The 23,419-nt window shown below is 45.7% G+C and overlaps 1 protein-coding gene across 7 annotated transcripts in view; it reads right to left on the reverse strand.

Annotated features, from left to right (window-relative positions):
* Window positions 1-23,419, reverse strand: part of mef2cb (myocyte enhancer factor 2cb) — a 197,335-nt gene that overhangs the window by 45,129 nt on the left and 128,787 nt on the right. For 5 of the 7 annotated variants that reach the window (XM_047328995.1, XM_047328998.1, XM_047328997.1 and 2 more), the window contains one exon: window positions 20,562-20,682. The gene's annotated coding sequence lies outside the window, so the exon portion shown is untranslated. Of the gene's footprint in view, window positions 1-18,329; window positions 18,616-20,561; window positions 20,683-23,419 lie in introns of those variants that run through there. The other 2 variants (XM_047328999.1, XM_035639147.2) reach the window with 2 other exon arrangements.

A 23,419-nucleotide genomic window follows, 5' to 3' on the forward strand; every position in this document is an offset into this window, starting at 1 on the left:
TGTAGAAAACGAAGAATACACAACAGTGTTTATTTTATCTTCTCAGCAGGGTCTAACTGATGGTATGCCTGCGTTCACACCCGTCTGGTAACTGGAGGGAGACCGGAGCGGGTCGACTGCTAAGGTCAGAGAGCACGCTGGCACAGAGCGGGCAGAAGGACAACGGTCGCTCCGCTGCTTGTTTTATATCCCGGGTCCCAACTCTCTGCGCTTTGATATGGAGAGGTGACAATGAAAGGGAAAGGGAGCGGAGGGAGGCAAGCGGAGCAAAATTGAGAGAAGAGAGGGAAATGGAGTGAAGCATAAAGGCGGAATCTTTTGAACAGGCACCAGGCCTCTCCAGGGGGAGGGGAAGAGATGTACCCACGACCCTCCCATCTGTTAAGCAGACGGACGGAGAGAGAGAGAGAGAGAGAGAGAGAGAGGGATGAAGGTTGGGGGAGGATGGGAGAGATGGAGAGAGAAGCGATTCTGCACATAGATCTAATGAGCATTCTCTCTCTCTGTGTGTCTCAGAAGTGGAGCTGAGAGGACGATGAGAACATATACACTCAGTGCACCACAAGGCTTGATTCTAGGTCGCCTCTCTCCCAAGTGTTTAGTCACTAAAAACTAATATACAGCACATGGCGCTTTTTCACATTCTAATAGACAGTCTGTAGGGTGCTTGTTAATGTGGCGCTTTTTATTGAGGACAGGCACTGAAGATGACTCCTGTGAATCGGGGGGGGGGGGAGACAAAAAGAGGAACTTTAGCTTGACTCATGCTCGGAACTAATTCATCACATTGAGAGACAGCTGCCGGGTTTTTGTTTGCGAGTCAGGAGACGGGACGTGAGAGCAGACTTTGAAGAAATGTACATGAACTCTCGTTCCGAGAACAAACGTTTGGCCGAATCCGGCGACCATTCGCAGAATGGTGAGGGGGTGGAAATGTTAAGGAAAACGAAAGCGGCACCCCTGTGCACGCAACGTGTGCGGAATTCTGCTGACGCCGACATTCTCAAATCCTAATTCTACATGTTGTAGCGAATTGGGGAAGGTGATTTATCATGACAGGATTGGCGATGTTTTTCCAAGAAACCCCACCTCGGCAGCACAGCCACCGCTCATAGTACATCTGCAACACATTTGGTACTAGCATGTGTCCTGAATAAAAAAAAAATATATATATATATCTATATATATATATATATATAGATATATATATAAATAATGCCAGTATCCCCTATCCTCCTAGGAAATGTGGTTGTGAGGATTTGAAATAACATATTACACTGCAGTAAGTAAACCTTTTAGGAGGTGTATGGTACATTAAATAAGCGCTCTCTCTTTTCAAATAAACTCCCATTTCCTTGAAGAGGTAGACGCGAAAAAAAAAGAAGCTTTAATATAGTTTTCTAAACACAATCCGAATGTCAGTACACACTGACAGTGCTCCATTTTCATTCGAGTATTGCTGTCATGTAGAAGATGTGTTATTTTTTCCTCGAAAACATATTTTCTTTTCAGTCGTGCAGTTTCTTCTTTGGCATTTTTCTTTTTCTTTCAGAAACGACGCGCACATATACGCCTGTACACATGTGGATGCGTTTGTGAGTGCATCCGCACGCGCGCGTGTGTGTTTGTGCTTTTGATTTGGAAATAGCGGCACACGGCACTTTATCTCTTGTGAGGAGGAATGGCGATATACCAGGAGGAATGAGAGGTGGGGAAGGGATCAGGCGAAGGAGCGAGTCGATGGCCAGGCAGGATGGAGACAGAAAAAAATGTGTATCAGGTCTCATTGTGCCTCTAATGTCATTACAGGCAGTGACTCCTCTGTGTGGCACGCCGCACTCCCCATCTGTCAGAGCGAGATAGGCAGGGTGACGAATGGCTATCACTGCCACTTCCCTCAACCGCCAACCCCCCCCACCACCACCACCCTAATGTCTCTATCTTTTTTTCGAGTGCTGGGGGAGAAGAGTGACCTAAACCTGGGCGGTAGCCCATGCGTAGGTGGGCCTCGGTGCCTCTGAATCTCTGCAGATATTAGGACTAATTTAACATGTTAGCAGCTAAAGAGATTAGAAACATGTACATCTGGGGATTAGAGCGATAGCGGTGGATCATCCTGTAATGTGTTCATTCCTTTTTTCTTTTTTCTTTTTGGAGCATTCTAGCTGAACTCGAATTGGAGATGCCGCGGTGTGTGTTTGTGTGTGCTGCGGGATATGTCTTCACCTGTCTCTCTCTATTAGCTCACGGTTTAGTTGGATCATTAGCGAGACAGGGACGGTTTTCGCATGTGTTCTATTTTCAATCCCTACGTGGCTAAGAACTGAGACACCTGTCTATTGATGAGGAGGAGGGTGAGCCAGCAGCCTGTGGTCGGAACAAGTTTCATAAGTGTGATTGACATTATCGAATGAAGTGCATTGTTATAAGCAGCGGCAAGGTCAAGTGCCACAGCCTGAAGCTCTCAATTCGCCACCAACCCCAGTTCGACCAATTACTCAACTTAAAGCTTCATACTTCAACTTTAAACCTAATTGATTTTAAAACTAATGAAACTCTGCCCACATTGTTTCCCCTCTTATCCTTCAATCCAACAGCTCTGCCCCGGGGTCTAGGAGGACAGAAAAGACGGGAAAGACACTCACTCACACACACACACACACACACTCCAGGCTCAGCGGAAGGATGTGACATCAGCAGGCAAAGACAATTAAAGGTGCTAAAGGTGCTTCCTTCACCAAATCACTCACATGCTAACAGAGCAGACGTTGGGATTCAGAAACAAATCACCACTCTGCCTGTCTCATCTCCGGCGGCAAACGGTGACTGTAAATTAGGTTTTCCTGGGTATGAAATACATCAGGTCTTTGATTTAAAAGTTGCACAATCTTTTATTTATTTATTTATTTTTGGGTTGTTTTTATGAAGCAACAGATATATTGGGACAACAGTGACTGAGGGACTAGCTTGCAATGACTGTGTGCTGTGCAAAGCATCTGTTTATTGTGCCGAAACATAAATTGTATTAAAATTTTAATATATTCAGGTTACAAATTAACAATGAATGATTTTATAAAATAATAGTTTTTCTATATATACAAGTATATTCTTGGGTCAATACATCTCTTTGATAACATATCCCTGAAATCAAACTGAAACTGGTCGAACCTGTCCTCAAAATGACCGAGAGTAGAGGAACTAATACAGGTAAGTCTAGAAAAAAGTTAATTAACATTATTTAATACGCTATATGAAGTATTTGTTTGATTGTCAGTTCAAATGATGATACAATGTATGTGATTGTTCCGCCACAGAGGATCATCTCAGAAAAGGTGTTTCTCTGTGCAGTTATCAGATTTTAGCGTATTGCTTTGCTGATTCAGTTAATAACAATAATGAGCAGGTAGAAATGGAGGTATAGGAGATCGGAGCGCTGCCCTTCGTTTGGGCAGCTGCACGTCTCACTCAGCACCGGCAAACACGGGCCTTGGGGCATCAGAGCCACAATGGTAGATTGGTAGCCATCCGTCAGAGCCAGTATGGAGGCAGGTGAGAGCTATCTTTCCATAAGCCATCGCTGACTTCCCCCTCAAGGACAAAATGACTTGACACAATGTGTCAACCCCTCTGTTTGAAAGGAGGCCAAGGGCTGTGAAGCTGCAGCTGCTAGGTCAAAGGCAGATGAGCAGGAGGGCACGCGCGTGAAAGCGAGGTGACGCTAGAAAGACTTCGTGGTTCCCTGCCAGTTGTCAGCAGCTTTTTTTTTGGTGTGACAATGGCTGCTTAGCCGAGAGCTATAAACAAATAAGCATAAAGGACCACAACTTCAACCACACACGTGTCCTGGTATCAGAAGGAGAAAAAAAAAGGAGAAGAAAAGAAAAAGCAGAAGCAAAGGCGAGCCACAATTCTGGAGAGGCCCCGGAAAGGCTGGAATGAATCACTATTTAGTGCATTCAGTCTTTCCATGGCACGAGCATATGGGAGGGGCGACGAGCGCATTCAAGGATGAAGTAGAGATAGAAAAGAAGATATAGAGGAAGAATAAAACAACAACATTTCATCGGAGGTGACGCAGTACAAGGTGAACTTTAGCTTGGCAGAAGGGACAAAAATGAGAGGTACTGAGACGATTATGAATGTGGAAGTGGTGCGGATTATGGCGACATATCAAATGTGTAAACATAAGTAACTTTATTTAAGTTTCACCTCATTAGCGCGGTCACATTTTCTTTCACCCCCCCCCCCCCTCTCTCCCTCTCTCTCTCTCCCTGTCCCTCTTTCTTTCCAGTGGTAAAGTCATTTGAAAACGCTCTGCCGCAGGTCAAGTTTTCCAGCGACTGTAAACCACTGTCTCAGTTCACATGTTGCCCCCGCGCACCGCAGGACCCAGGTGTAACCAACTGCTGACAAATGAACACACTGTGCAGGGGATGATCACACACTCGCCACGTGTTCGCCTGTGTGCGCAGATGAGTCGCTCCCTCGCTTATGTTTTCACGCTCGTGGAACGAGCGGCACCGGGGCGAACAATGGACCAATGTTGTGGGATTGCAGCGTAAAACCCCTTTCAATGAGTGTTCCCCCCGGCCCCCACAGGAACAGCCGGGAGTCATGTCACTAAGAACACAAAGCGCTGACATATTCACCCAATTATGTTCCCCGCCGAGTATGACAATGTCTCAGGATGTTAGCAGTGTTCTCCAGTGGGGGGGAAAGGGCAGAGTGTGTGTGTGTGTGTGTGTGTGTGTGTGTGTGTTTGCACGTGTGCGCGTTTCGTGTCAGAGGTTTTGAAACGGAGGCTGAGGGCTAATTTGCTGCACGGAGCCGCGCTCGCTTATGTGGAAGCGTGGCGGACTCCCCAGCAGCCCCCATGCCCACACTGCCTTCCTCCCCGACCCCACGCAGCATCAACACCAGGCATCACGGTGAAGACGACTCGCTGATGATTTCATCACACGCGTGCGTACACACACACACACACACACACACACACACACACACACACACACACGCACACAAACACACGCGCACACGCGCACACACGCGCACACACGCGCACACACACCCCGTCCGCCGGCCCCCCCACCACCCCACCCCACCCCTTACTCTTTCTCTTTGCCACAGCATTCTAATCACCCTAATTAAAAGCTTTGTTCATTTAGAAATCTCTGATGACAATTTGTTTCACTCTACCCTACAGCAGTGGTGGCTGCGTGAGGAGAGAGGAGAATTAAATTTGATCTTCTGACAGCAATTATTAAATGCTCCCTCCTGGCCTCAATTAAGGCCTGCGGGCTAATGCTAGCGTGGCTAACCCTCGTGCAAACCGCAGGCTCCCAGCACACGTCCTTTCTCTTCTCCAGCTTTGTTTTTGTCATCCTTCAGAATGAATGAATGTGTACGTCTGTGCGCAGGTGAGCGTCTGTGGATTTGACTACTTTTACTTCGTAATCATTATGTATTGCACCACGCACGCATAGGGTTCGGCTGCGTATTTGTAATAAAGGGACAAAACTAGCCCTTAAAAATAAAGGAAAACACAAATCTACAAACTGTAAACGGCACACACCCTAAACCTCGCCGCCTCTCCCGTGTTGTCGTGGCACCCCAACAGCATTACACGTCACGGTCGCATCCGTGCTGAGCCGGAGAGAGAGAGCCACGGCTCAGCCTCGCTTCGAGTCTACGAACGGGGCGCGGATGTAATTCGCGGAGAAGCAGAAAGGTTGCACACTTCAAGAAGGATGTCCTCCATAGATTCGACCTTCTAGTTTTGTTTTTTTTCCTTCTTTTCTCTCTTTTTTTCCCTCCTCCTTGCGACGGTCCCCGCGCTCCGCCAGGAAACCGAGTAACCTAGATCGTGGAGGGAAGGAGAGAGAGAGGGATTGTGACGGAGAAAAAAGGGAGACGGAGGGAGAAGGACACAGGGGTAGGAAGAGAGAGAGACTGAGCTAAAGAAGCAGTTAGAATAGACTGTGGAGGTAGACAGAGGCAGACGTTGACACCTCACCGCCCTAAAAAAAAAAAAGAAAAGAAAAAAAGCCTCTGCTAGAATGATGTCATGTTCACTCCGGCTACCACAAGCTGATTGTGCTGATTATTGGTGAGCATTGTTTCCCTGTTGACGCTGCGCATCATTAAACAGAGACTGTTCCACTGTTAAGTGTTTGTTTAAGCAAAGGCAATATAATGTTTCCAGGCAGCGTCTCTTCACCACAGATGCACACACGTACACACACACGTACACACACACACGTACACACACACACACACGTACACACCCACACACAACATAAACTTGAGACCCGGGTTTCAGATGTACGCTGCTCGGCACGTCAAATTTAAGTCCCTTCAAACGCAAATACAATCAAAAGGCAACCTATGTATTGACAACTTTCTCAATCGCTGTTATGGAAAATATACAATATGTCTTTTTCCGCACAGGGCTTGAACTTTTTCTACTTTCACAGTGCCCAAGATTTCCCAGAGGACTGCCGCTGGTGGGATGTGTGATCCGAGATTTTGGCGTGTGGCGGCATACGGTACCTACAGATCAGCCTCTGTTTAGGGGAGTGGCCCCACCAAGGCCAGAACTGGGCCAGACTCGGTCCAAGCCTCTCATTAGTCATCGGCTGCGTGCCGCTTTCCCTTTTGGAGTGGTTAAGGGGGAACCGGCGAGGGTCTGGCAGTCCCACTGCACTCCACTCCCAGCACCATCACAACCCGACCTCATCAAAGCGGGCGCTCGTAATTTGTCACAGAAAGCAGCCAATTAACATACGTTAGGGGAGGAGGGAGGACGGGGGGGTGGGGGGGAGGGAGGAGAGGAGGGGGGGAGCGAAAAAAAGATAGCGTATGATTAAAGAGTCTGCACAGCTGCACAAAATCAAGATGGCAAAGAGAGGTTTGAGAGAGACCTCAGACCCAGTAATCTGATAAAGCTTTCTGTTACTTAACCCCCATAAGCGAGAGAGGGGGGGGGGGGGAGAAAGGGGAGAGGGCGGAATGAAATAATAGAGACGAACAAATATTAAATTACTGCCGCGGAGCTACAAGCTTTGGCGGAGTGCCTCTGCTCTGGTTGTGTGTCTACGGCGAAGGGCCACTGTGTCACACGGAGACGACCCCGCTTGCCAAAGCACTGCCGCTGTTTGACCGTGCCCTATTTTTAGCCCAGCGCTCACCATTGTGCCTGACGCCGCTCACAGCGATGCTGAAACCTGCCAGGAACTCCTTTCCCCTCTTTCTTTCTCTCCATCGCGAAATTTGAACGCCCGGTGCACCGCGGCAATTTAGCGGCCTTTCTCATGACACAAAAAGTGTCATTTCGCTCTTCATTTATTTTTATCTTTCTCCCGTCATAAAGTCTGAGACAAGTTGCTTACATTCCAACTTGTTTGTTTGCTTTCAAACATTTGTTCCTCATGGTTGGATTTTTTAACATGTGTAGTGTGTGGTTTATTTATGCATGCGTGCACACCTGTGTGTGTGTGTGTGTGTGTGTGTGTGCATTTGTATGTCTGTTATTGTTGATGTTGTTGTTGTTGTTGTCGTAGGAACATCTTGTGAAGTGAGTCGTGTGATATCGTCGCCTTGTTGTCGGATGCGGTGGCAGGCTGCATGCATTAGCGGCGCGCGCGCCGACGCCACTCTGTGTTCTGTCGTCTCTCAGCCACCTCTGCCTCGTCTCTCTGCAGCGGCTGATCACACGGGAGCTGACAAGCAAGTTTTGGGTCTTCGTCTTGCCGCGCCCAGCCGTCGCTACGTGGGCTCTCGACTCTTCCGGCGAGCAGCGCGAGGGAGGCGGGGAGGAAGCTTAAACAAATTGAGGTGATTTTTCTAAATCGTTTGTCAAGTCGTGGGGAAATCCCCGCAAACGAAAAGGCAGCGAAGTTGAGCAACAATTTTGTGTTCCTAAGACAGTTATTTGAAAACAAATATGTATTATCATCATTATTATTACTTTGTTGGTCGTGTAAAATAAAAGTTATTTTGACTGGATGGATGAAAATGGACAGTAAAACCACAAATGGCTGACAGAGAAGCGTACCCTGCACTACACATATATAAATCATGACTCTTTCTTTTTTTTCCTCCTCTTCCTCTCTCTCCCGCACTCTTATCTGTACCATCAGGCATCAATCGTTATTTATTTATTTTCCCTGTTTGGGAAGTAAAGGGCCAAAGTGGAGGAGTGAAGGAGTGGGGGATGGGGAGACATCGGACAGAGGGGACGCGGCGAGTCGAGTTCGGTTCGCAAGACTGGCTGTTTGGTGGACTTTTTCCTCCTCTCTTCCCCTCTGTGTTGGGAGCTGGTGATTCAGTGAAGGACCTGGCTGCCTGGAGTCCCCCCCACCACCCCCCCCCCTCCCAAATCCCTCTGCTGCAAGCACAGCTGCACCGTTCACATAACCTCGCCTGCCCCCTCGTACTCGCCCCCCAGCTAATGATAGCAGAGCAAGTCCCCTCAGCAAGGCAACAGCTTTTTCCACTTCATGTACATACACACAAACTTGGCACGCACGCACGCACGCACGCACGCAAGAGCATCACACACACACACACACACACACACACACACACACACACACACACACACACACACGCACTAACTAGTGGGCACATCATATCCCCTTTCCTTCTCTTGGTTCCTTCCCTTCATTTTTTCTCACATCATTCAATTTCTTCCCCTTCTCTTCACCCTGAGAAAAATCCCTGAGTCTTGTGACCCGAGGAAGGCCTGAGAACGTTAGACACCCCTCCACCCCCACCCCGCCCCCCCATCCCACACACACACACACACACACACACACACGTACCCTATCCCTCTGTACAACCTGGCAAAGTAAGCGACCTGTATCACAGCTGTGTGTGGGAATTTGTCTGGGTGGGTGTGTTGGTAGGAGGGTTAAGTGAACACATGCATTTGCACGTACCTGCGCCCGTCAACGTTCACACCACATATGGTGCATGCACACTGCCGCGAAGCTGCATTTGTTCAACATTTCGTTCATGCGCATCTATCTGTTGCGCGTGTGTGTGTGTGTGTGTGTCTATGTAAGCAGAGGAGGAGGGGGTGGCTGGGTGGCTGGGATGGGGGGGGGGGGGCAGCTCAGGGCTTCTGCTGCGCCTACTGTGAATAAACAACTCATTACACGTGTACTTAACCAAGGTGAGCTGGCGAGCAGTGGAAGCTAATCCCCGTTATCGTTCCCACCGTTTCTCCCCCGATTAGACTACAGGGAAGAGCTGCCCAAGAACGTAGGCTGCTCGGTGCAGCGGGAGGAAGCGTGGAGGAGGTGAGAGGGAGAGAGAAGAAAGAAACGCATGTGAGTTAACTTCCCACAAGTGCCCTTTCTTACTTATATGATCCTTTCTCACTCGATCTCTCCCCGTCCGTTCTCTCTCCCGCTACCCTCTCGCCTGCCTTCTCTCCTTCCCTCCTCCCTGTGGATCTTTTGCACTGCTCTTCCTTGTTTTTTCGACCATCTCTCAGAACTGGGTCATCGACAGGCTGTGCGGCAGCATTTTTGAAGAACATGGGAGGCAGAGAAAAGAAGAAAAAAAAAAAGGCATGTTCTCTCTATGAGAACAATCCGAGGCTTCTCAAACAAGTAGCCCACTTATCAAATTAAGCTGTCAAATGCACATTATTAACAGGCGGCACAGTTTCCTTCACGGAGAAAAAAGAAGGGGGGGGGGGCACAAAGAAGAAAATAATCGATAATGATGAAAATAGTAATGATAATAAAGAAAATTATAAAAATGATAATGAATTATCTTTTACTGTGTCTAGACAGTCCACCAAAGGCAGTACATCTTTTCAGAGATGAACTCTTTCTCCCTTTCTGTCCCGCTCTCAACATGACTATGAAGCTTCTGTTGTCAGAGGCCAATAAGCGGAGGGCCACTCATTTATGGGGCGAACGCTACAGGAGTAGGATGCGGCGAGGATGATGCTCGTGTTTAAAGTAATGACAGGCTTCGCGTGTCTCGTTTTTTCCACTTGCTACTGGACAGACTCAAAACACACGTGCCTCATCGGGGACCATCGAAGGGCCAAAATGTCAAAAAAGTCAAACAAATAAGTAGCCGGTTCAGGTGAAGTGTAGACTGTTATCTACCCACATAAGTGAGACATTCAAAATGAGTCTGACCCTCGATGATCTTCAACTTTTTCCTTAAATTAATATCTGTAACATCGTGTAGACAACCTATAAAAATGTGGCTCTACTCTCGTAATACCATCATCAGTAAATCAACAGTTTGTTTACTTCTTTTTATTTTATTATTGAGTGATGCATCATTCAAAAAACGAATTTCCCTTAAAAAAAAAAGAAAGCTGTGAACCTAGATCCTCTGGTAGGCAAGTGAGAGCAGGGTGTGAGGGAAACAGTGTACAGTGAGAGAGAGAGAGAGAGAGTTAACACAAACTGCTGTTCACATGGCATATGCCTGAGATGCAGAAATTAAATTAACAAGACACCTCGGCGTACCGATGGCAGAGAGAAAAGGAAAAAAAAAAAACACCCTGTGACCTTTTGCGCATAGTCTAAGTATCAAAAAAACACAGCTCTCGAATTTGAAGATGCTCTGTTGTTTTGCTATCTCGCCGCGCCTCTCGAAGCCTCATAGTCAGCGCCGCATTCGTCGGAAGAAATTAACTTGTAAAATGTTTTTTAATCCGTACTTTACCAAATCTGACAGTGTCAGATAAGGTCACGCGCGCTGAACTGTGAGCCCTTTTTTTGTGTTTTACTCCCGAGACGGATTTTTCTCACAACCTCAATCTGAGTCCCATCCTGTTTGCTCGGCCCCCGAGGGGGGGGGGGGGCTGCTCCGCCGGAGCCCGGAGAGGGCCGGGCGGCGGCTGGATGTGACATGGAGGCTCTTGGAGTCTGCTGGAGGGAGGCTGGAGCCACGACAGGTATCCCCCGCACTTCCTCTGCTATTTATAAAACCATGGGTCCTTGCACAGGGCCAAAAATAAGTCGGAGGCCATTTATATCCCGGGTAATAAAGGGGGGCTCGCTCCTTTGCCCGCACACTTAAGTGCTTACGCGCGTAGACGCGCAAAAAACCCGACAGGATGAGAAGTATCCCACGGTAGAAAAATGAACAGACATTAACAAAGAGACCAACTGCTCGCTAGACAATGGAACCATCTCTGTGTCCTCCTATTTTGAGCGTGCTCAAATGTGCATATCCTCACACATACATACACAGCAGACAAAAGTCAATATCAAGGCTGGGCTATTTCTGTAGAGAGCCCTGTTTAGGAAGTGTGGGCCGGGTGCCAGCATTCTCCTCGGTATCGTCTGGGCGTCATTGCACTGCTGCTGTTATACAAACTCACCTCTTTCCTCCCTCACCCGCTCCTCACCCGTTCTACGCAACCCCCTGGTCCCATTGTCAGCGCTCTCTCTCTTTCTCCGTGTCTCTTTCTCTCTCCGTGTTTCTCTTGCACACACAGGAGGTTATTTGTTTTTCCACTGGGTCGAAACCACAGTGCCAGGTGAAAGCATCCATTGGCAGGATAAAGAGAGTGGCTGGTGTGAGATCACAAGGCCCCACTCTGCCCAGCAAACCTTGAAGTGAAGCGCCGGGCTGGAGTTTCAAACAAAGTGCCCCCTCATTCATTATACATGCAACTGCACTGAAAATCTCCTTCCGCCACGCCACACCATCTCCTCTCCTCTCTCTCTCTTTCTCTCTCTCCATCTTCCTCCCGCTCTCCTCACATTGTCCCTCTCCTTTTTTTCTTCTTCTTTTCTCCAGACAGAGCATCCATAAAGTATGAATAAAATTAATGACATCACGAGCTGCACTTTGGAAGAGCCACTGTAGGAAAAAAGCCATACATCATGGGGCAGAAGGAGCTGGGCCGGAAAAAAGTCTTTAAAAAAAAATTTGACGGAAACAGAAAAATGTGTGTGTGTGTGTGTGTGTGTGTGTGTGTGCGTGCCGTTGCTTCGCCCTTCTCCAACCTCAGGGCACTTCATATTGCTGTACATTATTGCGTGTTATTAAGTTTGATTTCAGATATACAATTAAGCTATAAAAAAAAAGTTTGCGCACAATTCAGGTTTGTGGTTTTTATTTTGTTTCTTCGCGTAGCTGCAACATGGTTATTTTCTATATCTGTATACTTTCGCCTGAATACTTTTTTTTTCTTTCGGTCAGCTGAGTAATGTCAGTGTTCAAAACAGTCCTGTGCTGCACATTATTTTACAGGCCGGCCTTTGGTGTGGGAATGGCACAGATGACAGTGGAAAGGAACACTGGTGTGGACTTTGGCAGGACACCGCCTGGTTAAGCTGTGCGCTTGCTGGGAGAGGAGGGGGAGGGGGGGGGCACTGAGCGTAGATTCTTACATAGCTTTTACTCAACTTAGACGGTGTTAACAGCATTTTCAACAGTACGGTCCCCTCGGAGTTGAAGAGTGAACTTTCTAGATGTTACACACTTTGGCCCTGATTTAAACTGAAACTCAACAAACATCTTCTTTAAGACTGTAATGCCCTTCCTCGGAGACATAAATATATCGAGTGCGCTGCGAATCACTGGAAATGCAGTGTAACACTGATTCATCACAGGAGAACCATCAAACAAAATCCTTACTGAGTAATTTGTTTCCTTCCTTATTCCTCTTAATCCACGTATGAACCTCGGATCTGCTGAAAAATAGCCGGTAGCTACGCGATGCTCAGCAGCAGCATGGATGGGGAGCGGTGGTGGCGGCGGCGGCGGCGCACATTGTGGCAGCCGAGTGAGCAGGGGTTTCAGATGTGAGCTTGTGTGAGGCCGAGGCACAGAGCTGCCTCTGTGCGTCTCACCGGACTATGTTGCAGAATGACTCGGCTATGTTGCAGTCGTGACAAAGATAAATTACTGCCACTGGAAAACATTTCTAGGTTGTTTTTTTTCTCTCTCTCTCTCGCTCGCCGTTCCTTCACACCCCTTTTATTTTTTTTGCCATTGGGTGTAGTCCAAATGTGTGCCACACCAAAGGGAGATGGTAAAAGGGGGTGTGTATGTGTGAGGGGGTGTCTCTGAAAATATATGAGGGGGTAAGAAGTTGCCCCTCACCGATCACAGGTCAGGCACTGTGTTTTATCATGGAACGTGCCTCAGGTCGCCAGATTTATGCACACGGACAGCAAACACTTCTCCCTCAAACTCACCACTGAAACTCACTAAACAGGATTCCAAGTTAATTCTGGATTTACCGCACAATATGTTTGGGGCAGGTATTAAATATACACACTGTGTGCGGTGTCACTAGGCTGACTGGGCTTTTCTGGTTTCTTTTTTGCTACACTGATACTGAATCAAAATTTTTGAAAATCTCACAGGAAGGCGACTAGAGTAAGTGTCTGGTGGGGGAGTGAATAAAACTCATCTTTAAAACATATTAGCTCCCATTTAACTCTCATTTTAACATCAAACATCGAGTGTCGATGCTGATGCTGAGGCCTTCTGCCTGATCTGAACCATCCACTGTTTAGGCAAAGAGACACAAAACTCTGTTCCAGTCTAAATGTTTCTCTTTGTCTTATCATTTAAAATACCCTGCTCCCTGCACTCCCCCCGGCTTCTCGCCTCCCAGGACTCTCTCCCTGTCCAAATATTTCAGGGAGCAGGCCTCAAGTATGGCGAGGTGTTTTGGGTGTCTCTTTAGGTGGGCTGCAGCTGACACCATGATTGTGTGGTCAGCACTGCTGAGCGCGGACCACCCAGCAGGCAGCTGCTGCCATAATGACCAGCAGGCCAAGCAGGAAACAGGAAACAGGAAGAAGAAGGCAGGACATCCTGTTCATCTAGATCAGTGTGCTAAAACGTGACATCACGAGAGCGTCACTCTTTAACGAAGAATACCTGATCTGAAGCCAAATATTTTCTGTTGCCCTGCTCTTCACTCACCTCAGCTCAAATAAATCTCTGACTGCGTTTTCTCTCTGTGTGTTTTTCCTCTGTCTCCCCGCGCATCTATTTTCTCAGTTTGCCTTTTCGGCACTCGCACTGACACTGTTTTCCAGACTGCTCCATCATCCCAGACATCAAATCCGACCCTCTTCAGCGTGAGAATAAAGGAGGGAGAGAAATACACGCATTTTCATTTGAATATACACCAGCAACACCCTCACAAACCTCAGACAAAAAAACAAAACAACAACACAAAAGCACAAACATTCTGACGCGCAAACAGACGGAGACAAGGCACGAACTTGAACACACACACACACACACACACACACACACACACACACACACACACACACACACACACACACACACATACACACACACACACACACACACACACACACCTCCCAGACACACAGCACATACTGACAGACAAACACACAAAGAAATAGCAAACGCAAAGCACAGCGCAGCCAGAAGTCTACTTTATGCAGAAATATTCTAAAATGTGTTTTACAATACAATTAAACATCAAAGGCTGATATATTCCTCTGTGATCTTTAACACCCCAGTGAACAAACCCCGCACACCCCCATCCACTTACAGTGCACAGAGAAAGTTGCTGAACGTCACCGCTAATTACTAGATAGAGACAGAAGAAGACTTTGCATCATTATGCAGAAACCGGGACATATTCAAATATATGCATTCGATCCACCATAAAACCATTCAAGGACCGTGTTATTTACTTTGGATTATTATTATTTTTTAAGTTTAATGAGTAATCGCGGCACTTACGAGGATACACAGACAGTGCTCCTAAGGCAAAGAAACATTCGGGTAAACATTTCCAACATGCACAACAGTTAGGACAATGAAAGGGAGATCTGTTCAGAATCTGTTCAAAATGAGTAAATAAACACACTGTGAGGTTGAGCCCGATGCTTTTCATTGACGCCATAAAAATGTGTAAAAAACAACCGAAAAAAGGAGTCTTTTTCTCCCATGCAGCGAGAGTGAACACCTGCCTTGTGCAATAAACACAAATACAACAAGCCCTTGAGTTATTATAAAACCTAAGTGTTTTCATCTGCTTATAAAAAAAAGTTACTCCAACAAATGAACAGCTCCACATTATTTGTCAGATGCATTTATGTAGAAGAGAGCTTATCTTTGTTTTTGCACATTTGTATTTTAAGGTCTAGTCTGCAAGATTTATAAAATAAAAAATAAAAAGACTGCACGGTATTATTTGCAGGGCATCCAGGGATGTCTCTTGACAGTTTACGGTATTATTTGCTTCTTATATATCAGGTAAATATGATTCCCTGCAATTGGCTCTTATATTACCTTCTTGTTTGACCCGGAGGGCATGAAGTCGAATTACAGTTCTTCCATATCTACCTCCAGATCTTGCCAACCTGTAATCTGCAAATGAGTGTTTTACTGATATTTGACTGAGCAAACTGTGAAAGAAGAAAAAACCCTTCCAAAATATTTGAAACCATTAGTGAGAGAAAAAAAAAACTTTTAAAGGCTATTAAATTATTTGCTTAACATAAATGCTTCTGATGTTTCCATTAAGAAGAATGTTTTCATAGATCTGGTTTTCCATTAGGAGGGAATCTTAAGAAGTGCCTTCTGTACAGAAACAGAGGTATACTTTACCTCTTCTTTTTTTTTTTTTTTTCATGCAAGCTTGATGGCACACATCTTTACAGCACCCAAAGGCTAACTCACTCTTTGTGATCATGCTCGTCTCGATCTGCCAGTAAAAATACGTATTGACAGAGTTACGGGTGTGACATTAGACATTTATGATTGAAGATATTGGCAAGAAGTTTGCTCCTATGCTGATTTAAAAAATAAAAAACAAAAAAAAACCTGACCATGGCACACAATGTGTCCCCTACCTTCACTCAACCAAAGCTTTACTGAGCCCCTGGTGTACAGCAAAGTGCCCTGACAATCGGCTCAATGCTCTGGCCAATCACAGGGACACGTGACCTCCTAATCCCTCTCTGTGAGAAGGGTAAGAGTGTGTTGTCACTGTTGGTTTTGTGAATCAGCACCCAAAATCCCGAATGATTTGTCAAGAGGAAGAGGTCTTGAGAGAATGAGAGAAAGAAAAGCAGCGCAGACCAGAGGGGTGTGGGTGTCGGTGTGTGTGAAGCTGCGTGTGCGTGAAAGAAAGACAGAGAGAAAGGGACGGGCCACGCTGTTGTCTTATGCATTTGTGTGCGACTGCATACGCGTGCGTGCGTGTCTGTGTGTGTGTGTGTGTGTGCATGTCTGTGTGTGTGTGTGTGTGTGTGTGTGTGCGTGTCTGTGTGTGTGCATGTGCGTTTGCACAGGGTCCCTGAGATTACACAGCTTGGCTGACAGAGTCTTCTGTGTGTGTAATCGTAGGTCCACATGCGTGCGCTCACCTTCCTCTGAGCGGATTAACCTAACGCTAAATCCCAAGAGAGCAACAGGCCAGACAGGCCACACAGGACAACTTCATTGACGATGGGTAGAAGGGGGGACGGCCATGTGTAAAATCTTTTTATAGACTAATATAATTTAATTCATTTTTATGGGTAAACAACTCATATAAACCAGAATAATGGATTATAAAAAGTAATGCACGGGACACGGTGCCCTCTTAAAATATGAAAAATGTTGCATTTACTTTATAAAGACTGTATTATTTTAATTGTAAAACGCAATCAAGCAGTAAATGACTTAATGTATGCAGCACACTTTTTAACAGAGTCACAAATTAGGTCGACAGAAACATTCTATCACTTAGAAATTGTACTTCTCCAGGGTGCTTTCAAAATGTCTCACTGAAACCATATTTCAGATTTAACAGCTCTCAAAATAAGCAGTGAATATTATAGCAGTTTTAAGTTGAAGAAATTGCAGCTACCTCAACATTAATGAGACTCTTTTTTTGTTCAACTTTTAAAATGGACATTATTTATTGAAGTGATACAATTGATGTTTATAAATTGCTTTGTAACAAATTCACAATAAAATGATAGAGAGAGAGTTACTTTAAGACTTATGAGCCTGAGCTGCATGCACACAACCTAGTGAGCACCACAATTAATCTAAATTAAAATGAAGTGTGCTGTGGTAATTTAAAATGTTATCACCACCCTTGGTGCATCTGCACATTTCATTGTATCAACACTGGGTGCAAAACAAATAAATCTAATTTTATCTAAAAAGCTGCAACCTGTGAAAAGTTGTCGCAGGTTAATTATGGTGTCATTATTAATCCTCACACTGCAACAGGTTCACTTGAGCCTCGTGAGACTGAACCTAACTCCCCGCAGAAATGCGTCTTCCTCACTGTGGTGAAAGTCAAGTCTAAACAACCTGTCTCCAACTCACGGAGGAGAAATTATAATTCAGCTCGAACACACTAAAAACGCTCTCCAAAACGCAGAGTTACTGAACTGTTGTCGCTGCGTCCCTGCACGGATCAACGCTCGAGCGTATCCGACAAACTGTGCTCTCCTGTATTCTAGCTTTGAAAATGATTGATATTTACACCCCTCCGTTTTTTTCTTATGTATTATTATTTATGAAAGTTGCCTGTGTCCCCTTTTTTCTGATTTAATGTATGTGTCAACGCAGGCCAATTGTGATCAGTGCAACTGAGTTTAGTACATTTTGACAACTGGTAAAAATTATTGCAGTGGCCTCTTTACCACAAAATAAGGCCAAATCCAGGGAGTTTCTGGATTCTGTTGATTTAAAGCAGCAAATTAACAGATATATGAAAACTTGTTTTCATTTTTTGTCATGTAATTTTGTAATATATATATATATATATATATATATACACACACACACACACACACATAGACACACACACCAGGTAGGTTTAACTCTACATTCTAAACTCTTGGTGTAACTTTTTCATGGGCCACCCCGCAGCACAGGAGACAGGAACACTTCTCATCATGTCGTGTTAAGGAGGACATGTCCTGCTCGGTGGCGTCTGGGACTGTGCGCCTGCATGTGGACGCGAGAAAGCGGCACAAGGTCGACACGACGGTGGCACACGAGGCAGCCCTTGGCTCTCCTAATTGACCATAAGCAGATATTTGATGTCGGCCTGTAATTATATCCTATGACATAGTTGTCACCGGCAAGAGTCGATCGGGGGTCACGGCAAATCAATAGACACAGTTACTTTTCTTAGTTGAGGAGGCAGCGCGCGTAAAATAGACCCCCCCCCTCCACTGGAAGATTAAAAATAAACATCATATGATGTGTCTTGTGGATGTTTTGCGAGATGTTCGCGAAAGGGATATGGCAAGTGGTGTGTGTGTGTGTGCGCGCGCGCGCGTGTATGTGTATGTGTGTGTGCGTGCGTGCGTAAGTGCGCGCGCGGTACTTACTTTATTTCGCGTGAAATCGGGTCCGGGGCTGAAGTGAAAGACACGACAGGCGGGTCCGCGCCGGTGATTCGGTCCGGCCGAGGGACAGGAAGGTTCGCAGCCGCCGCGCGGTGGAGATGGACTTGGCCAAGACGCGCTTAAAATCCAGGAGCGCAACTTTAGCAGAGAGGACGTCGCCGGGAGGAGAGGGGGAAAAAAGTAACCCACGGTGCGTGGTAGGAGTCTCTATAATGTCAGAGTCAAGAACTCTCTCTCTCTCTCTCCCTCCCTCTCTCTCTCTCCCTCCCTCTCTCTCTCTCTCCCTCTCTCCCCTCCCTCTCTCTCTCTCTCGGTCGGACAGTGTCTGATCGGGAGGCGGCGGGGACGCGTCGCCTGGTCGTGCGCGGTGCCGTGGAGCGGTGATAGCCTCCTGCTCCTCCTGCTCCTCCTGCTCCTGCTGCCGGGTGTCCGGAGGGTTTGTGTGCGATGTTGCGAGCTCCTTCCCGCAATCCTGACCGAGTCTTTCCCTAAAACCCTCTCCTCTAGTCGGAGGCGAAATAATCGATTTTCTGACTCCCTCTCCCCCCTTCTTCTCTTCTCTCCTTTCCTTTCCCTTTTTTTTTGTTTTTGACTCCTGGAAGGGGGCGGTCTCACATTTCCCAACGCGACTTAATGAAAGAGGCACGGCTCCTAATGCGTAATAATCGCGCCGGTCCCGACAGAGCGGACGCACAATTAGCTGCTCTGAGCGGAGAGCAGCGCTTTGAGGAGGACGATGGGGGATGTGTGCTTCCACCCATGGAGCAACGGAGGTGCCCAGGCTGACAAAGTTCTGTTTCGAGTTTTGGCAGAACCAGTTTTCGCCTGATGTTTCATCCATTTCACATCCAAAAAGTCAAGCATGTTAACTTGAGCCCCCCCCCCCAACCCCAACAGGGTACACACTGACAAATCAACTGATAGGACTTGTTTTAAAGATGTTTCCAAAAAAAATAATACAGAAAATGGAAATGGAAATGAAATGGATCTACTCATATATCTCATTCAGGATATACCAAAAAAATTCGACCCCCCCCCCACGTTCCTTCCACTTGCAGCGGTTATGATGCCCCCTTTTTCTGAAACACTACAACCCATTCCACCCTCCTGCGGGCTGCCAACCGTTCTCCAGGACCCAGTGCTATCTCCCATAGATAAGCGCTGACAGAGACAGTAAGCATGGGTGGTGGGGGGGATTACCGAGCCTTTATCCACCCAACCAAAATGATTTCAAAACATCCACTCTATTAGTGAGGAGGCAACAATTAGAACGGCAAGTTTGCCACTTCAGATAAGACGCAGACAGGCGGCGCGATGGCTTCTTCGTACGGAGATGAATTTGCGATAAGCCTCGTAATACCACAGTTGTATTATGCTCACATTATTCGGGGCCGTGTCATGTAAAAAAAAAACGAAGAAAAAAAAGAAAAACGTCTGTCTTGAGCGACGCCTGACATAATCGTATACACCATTAGGCCTCATTCTTTCAGTTTTCATAAATCGATAAAAAAGAAAATATATGATCCATTGTTTGTTTGTTTTTGGATGGTAAAAGTCTTACTGTTGATAATCTGTACCATTTTACACTGAACACAGTTTGAGACTTGTGTTAGGTTTCATAATTATCCTTACCTTTATTGTACCGGCGTCATCCACTTCATTCTCAGAACAATATTCTGACCCAACTTTTTTTGGGCATCTAAATAGCTTTGCCGTGCATGGACCACGGACCGTGTGAAGTTCAGGTCGACGCCATGCAGGACCCAAATATTTGTCTTTACCCCAAAAGCATGTAGGCCACGTATGCAGCCAGCCACCCACCCAGTCAGCCATGTCATTTGGGCTAGCAAATGGTGGGACATGAAATCAGTTAATAAATAAATCAAGCTGGCTAATCTGCTGGACAGGCAAACATTACTGCCTGTAACTGAAGCTGCTGGTGTCTGATGACTCGGGATACCACCTTCACATCACCTGACCCTTTAATCTTTAATAGCATTTCCTCCGGCCCCCAGACCTCCATAATGATCAATAGGGTTCATAGTCTGTTAGACACGGTAGTGGGTTCGTGAATGCGACAATGGCGGACGTCAATGGCCTCACGTATCGGAGTGGGTGAAAACTACAGATATGACGACCTTAATAGAGAGGAATTTCCTCCTTTCAGAGCGCTTAGCATGTGCTACTGTCAGCTTGCGTCACCTAAGTACGTACCACGTTCAAGGTTCCTTTTCGTCTGCCGCCTTGCGTGGCCTCAGTCTCGTAGCTTCCGCCGCGCCGTCAGCTCGAGGTCCGTTCAGCCTTCACAATGCTTGAGGTTGTCTTCGGTTGGCACCTGGGAGGAGAAAGAACAGGGACGTCTGAGGAGTGAACCTCTGCCAGCGGAATGGAAATAGCAGTGCATGTGCATTAACCATGTCAAAGTCTTTGAGTGTGTGTGCTCGTGTGTGCCTGTGTGTGTGTGTGTGTGTGTGCGTGTGTGTGTGCGTTCATATGAAATACTGAGAAGTAAATGGGGGGAGGTGGACTGCATACATTTTAATGGTGAAAAAAATCATTAAACGAGGCAAACACTGCCTCATGCATATTCATAAAAGACTCGTCTGACTTGTCTACAGGGAAAGAACTTATAGTGAAGGCACACTAACAGCCTCATTCTGTTCTCACACATTTAATGCAAAGCAGAGAACGGTATATTTTGCCCTCGTGGCTACTGAGCGGGGGTCTACGGCACGCAGCATCACCGCGAGATTACTGTTACATGCGTATTGAGTCGTTCAGAGTGTGTCACAGTTCTTTTTTTTTTTTTCGAGCTAGGCGCACAGCGAGTGTGTGCACGCAAGATGAGTGTGTAATAGGTTAGACATTGTAGGTTGTGGCATCTCTGTAATCTTGATCCAAAGCATTTTCTCCTTAATTAGGGAAAGGGGGAAAAAAAACAAAACTTGATTATTAGTTCCTTGCCATCTGAAACTTTCACAGCCTAAAACGTTCCCAGTCTAGCTCATTAGCCACCGTCCCTCCCTCCTACTCTTAGAACGCACAATGCCGAACTTATGCTTTGAGGTGTTTGTGTGTGTTCAAGTGTGGGTTGACAGTGTCATCAAAGCCTGGTGGAGGAAAAATCAACAGTTTGCCAAAACAATTATGTAATTTCAAATATGTCTCAGTGTGTATATATACACACTTTAGGCTTTTGGGTAAATGCAATTTTGTGAGGTTTGGCATTAGCGGTGCATAAAAAGAGAAGAGGGAAACTGCGACTGGATGTTAAGTCAAACACATAAGTGCGGTTTGCTGATATTGATCTTGCTTGGATTGTTTCTTAAGCCTCTGCTGGCAGTCACTTCACAGCATGTGTCACACACACGCACACACACACACACTAACATGCAGAACAGCTCGCCTGAAAATGTGTATTTTCTTTTTTCTTTTTTTTTTGCTGGGGGAAAGAAAGGAATGTCTCTCGCAAGCAAAGGATAAAAACAAACACATTTCCAGGGCAAACAGCAACAGCCCGGGCTCAGTGCAATCTGTTGTCGATCATGCTCACGTGAAAACACAATCTGCCTGTCAAAGTAGATGACGTTGTCAAGCACTCTGCCTCGCTGCTCCCGAGAATTAGCCAGTTATTACACGAGCACTGCGAGACACATGGAGCATTTGCTGTGTGTGTCGGACGTGTCTGAGGAGGCTTCCATCTTTATTTGGTATTTACCACTTTCAGGCATTCTCCCCGCGTCCGTCCCCCAATGACTTTGAGAGACATTTGGGGTTTTGTCACGAGATTGTTCAAAGACGATCTGAAGACCAAACTCTTTGCGGGGGAAACAGGAATACAGTACCTGGTGGCCAATTTAACTCACAGGCTCAGCTGGGGATCAACAGATCGCACTTCTGCACAAATGTGTGTGTGTGTGTGTGTGTGTGTGTGTCTTCTGGTTAGATCAATATGAGTGTTGCAAGTGTTTGCAATGTATCATGTTGAAAATTATGACTGAAGATATTATTTTTCCTCTAAAATGTTTGGGTTGAAATGCCTATAGAAAATAGTTAGGCCATTATGCACCACTGAATTAAAACTATAGGGGAAAATTAAGCCTTTACCATAGAAATTATCTACAAAAAAGTAATGTCAAAATTGTTCAATCATTGTTAAAATGCAGTATCAGCAAAAGATAAGTAATGCTTGTCAATATCCAATATCTAAAGGCCAACATCAACCAGATTAATCATATTACAATTTAATGTAAGCGGCATCAACTGGAAGTGAATAAATCTGCTGCAGTGTATAATACTGTCTATTGTGACTGTTATTTTATATAATCTACAGTTTTCATTTTTAAATGAACACATTTTAACGTCACCATATTTCATAAATTCTTAGACGATGTTCACAGACATGTATCCGTATTGTACCGGACTTGATCAGCCTGAACATCTGGGTTCTATTCTAAGGCAAAACATACCTGCTTCAGAAGTCATCTCACACTCTGTAGGAGAGATGAGACATATTTCCCCTCTCCGATCTGCGCTTGGTCTTTGTTTAAGTCATCCAAAGCATGATATTACACATGATTCGGAGCTCCTTATTAATAAGGGTTGTAATGAAATTCAGAGGGCAATATCATTAGTAATTACAGTCACATGAATTGTACCACTGTACAATATAATTACAGGAGCAAAGGTGAGAAAGTACGTTAATTAAGTGAACTCATATGTCCTCATATTACAAAATATATAAAACAAAGAAATTCCTGATTCTGGGGAAGTATTTATTTTTACACTCACATGAGCGTATGTATTGTAACGGTTCTAGTTCCCTTTTTCTAAATTCAGTTGGCAGGCAATATTACCTTTGTAAAGGTACAGTAAGCAGTATTTTCATCAGTTTTGTAGTAATCGCCAGTCTTGTAGTCATCGCCTTCACGGAAATATGATATATAGAAATAAATTATGGTATTAGTAAATGTGTAACTGTGAAAACTGCAACTAACTAACAAGTCTTGAACGACGGCACATAACTTTTCATCTGTCACTTAAACTTAATAAATCACTCCAAAATCAACTGA

This window comes from Scophthalmus maximus, chromosome 19 (assembly GCF_022379125.1).
Source record: "Scophthalmus maximus strain ysfricsl-2021 chromosome 19, ASM2237912v1, whole genome shotgun sequence".
NCBI lineage: Eukaryota > Metazoa > Chordata > Actinopteri > Pleuronectiformes > Scophthalmidae > Scophthalmus > Scophthalmus maximus.